We start from the raw sequence: 2,398 nt of genomic DNA, 5'->3' as shown, positions 1-2,398 counted from the left end.
CAGAGCCGCGCACGGCAGGCGTGGGGGGGTAAGGCGGTGGAGGTCGGCGGATGCGAGTGGCACATACCCAGCAGCGGCAGCAAAAATGGCACATAGATTTTATATAGCAACATTCGCTCTGAAAAAAAATTAAAAAATAAAGCACCTGAAAAAAGTCCTCATGAATGTTTCTTCCAAGAAACCTAAAAATTCAAAATGTTCTTTGGAAAAAGTTTGTGTTTGTGTTGGAAAAAGTGAAAGGGATGGTTTTCCAGATACGGTACTTTCCCACTTTAGGCAAGTGAGTTGACACATGACCCACTTCGGTGTGGAAACCCATCTCCAACAAAAAAAAAAAAAAAAAACCAAAACAGGACATTTGCAAATGTCATCATCTGGAAATACTATTCCCCTACTCTACCACAGAAAGTTTCCACCTGCAGGAGTTTCCAGTCATTGAACAAGTTTTCAGTTGCAGGCATTGACCATGAGAATTTGTCAAGTGTACAAGGAAGTACCAAGTTTGTTTGCATATAGTGGGAATTACTTTACTCATCTGCACAAGAACAATTGGGAAGGAGTCCAGGGATCGATGAACCATCACCACTGGTGTTAATCTCTGGGCGGTACAGGTTTGTCCTGAAGAGTCCTTCCCCCCTCAAGAGTGCAAAACTTTTTAGAGACAAGTGAAATAAGACTGAAACTGGAGACATCAGCATTGGTTTTGGTTTCTCAGTGAAAGCCAGGGCATCCTGAATTCCCAACCATTCTCTCTTCCCCTGGTGTCACAGCTTTTCAGGGAGAAGCACACATTTTCAAGTATTCAGCAGCAGCACAGAAACTACATGGAGATGACCTTCTGCAATAAAAAACTCAGTATGTTAGAGAAGAGAATATGTCTATATATTTGTATAGATAAATTGCGAATGAGAAATCGGCTGCTCCTGCTCCTGCTGCAGCTTGCAGGGGCAGTGGGTGGTGGCTGGAGCTCCAGGGCCATGGGCTTCCCTGGCAGCTGGCCCTTCCCCACCCTACACCTCAGCTACCTTGGCGTCCCTCCAGGCACTGCCCCAGCCCTGCAGCCAGCAGTGACCTTCCTGAGCCCACAGGAGCTCAGATAGCTGCTCCCCAGTGAAGAAGCGTTCCTCTCCTGGTCACTGAAGGCCTCCAAAACTGAAATGAGCTTATTATTATTTCAGGCTATTGTCTGGAATGGTTTTTCCTCAACTGGTGATCAAGATAAATCCCGGTTAACAGCCTCTTGAGAGGTCTAAGCATCTGCCTAAACCAACTGGCACACTAACCTGTTTCAGGAATAGCATATTAGTAAAGTCTTCTTTTGCCTGTGTTTGTTTGCATTTTATTGATTTTTTCCTTCCCCCTAATTCAAATAAAGTAGGACATGTCATTTGAAATAATATTCTGATCTTCGCTAGAGTGCCTACGTGCTAGAGTAGTAAGAATAATCCACGAAATTGCTAAACTATTATACTGCTAATGAGACATAAAAACCTCCCTTGATCTGCCAGGTCAGCTAAGTTTGTTGTGACCTTCATTTAGTTGTCAGCCTCCCAACTGATGGGTTTGGTTTTATCATCACAGGAAGGTGACAGAAAGGAAAAAGAGAAGTGAGTGGAGCTTGCTATGACAAATAGTATGTTCAGCTGAAGCCAACAACATTTTTAAGAAAATTGGGGAGGGTAGCATTGTGGTGCCTGATCTAGGCCTAGTCTGGGAATTAAATAGGGAATTGAATAATCCAGGGAATTAAATAGGAGTGAACTCTCAACGGTGTATACCATGCTAGTAGAATACAGATTTTAGGAGAAAGCCACAGGGATAGGGAGAGAGAGAGGGAGTAAAATATGATGTATTTTTGCACTGGTTATGTTGCCTGAGTGATACTGTTGTTTCTCAACAAGCAATTTACAGAGAAATGCAGTAGATCCAACCAGCTTTCATAAACTGCTTCAATATGAGACATTACTTAAAGCTATTAAAGAAGTTTAAATTCCTGACATTCAAGACTGGATACACAACCTACCTGAAAATGGCAAAATACAACTGGTTTCTAGGAAAGTATCTAGAGTGCTCAGATAAAAATGGTAATAGACTGTGAGATGAATAATCTGTTGGACTAGATGGAGGTTGCTCATAGAGAAGGCAAAAGGCTGGATCGATGGGCTGAGGCCAACTGTATGAGATTCAACAAGGCCAAGTGCCGGGTTCTGCACTTCGGCCACAACAACCCCATGCAGCGCTACAGGCTTGGGGAAGAGTGGCTGGAAAGCTGCCCAGCAGAGAAGGACCTGGGGGTGTTGGTCGACAGCTGGCTGAACATGAGCCAGCAGTGTGCCCAGGCGGCCAAGAAGGCCAATGGCATCCTGGCCTGTATCAGAACTAGTGTGGCCAGCAGGAC

The sequence above is a fragment of the Aptenodytes forsteri genome, unplaced genomic scaffold (genome assembly GCF_000699145.1).
Source record: "Aptenodytes forsteri isolate BGI_AS27 unplaced genomic scaffold, ASM69914v1 Scaffold69, whole genome shotgun sequence".
In the NCBI taxonomy this organism is placed as follows: domain Eukaryota; kingdom Metazoa; phylum Chordata; class Aves; order Sphenisciformes; family Spheniscidae; genus Aptenodytes; species Aptenodytes forsteri.
This window is presented reverse-complemented; position numbering follows the sequence as displayed.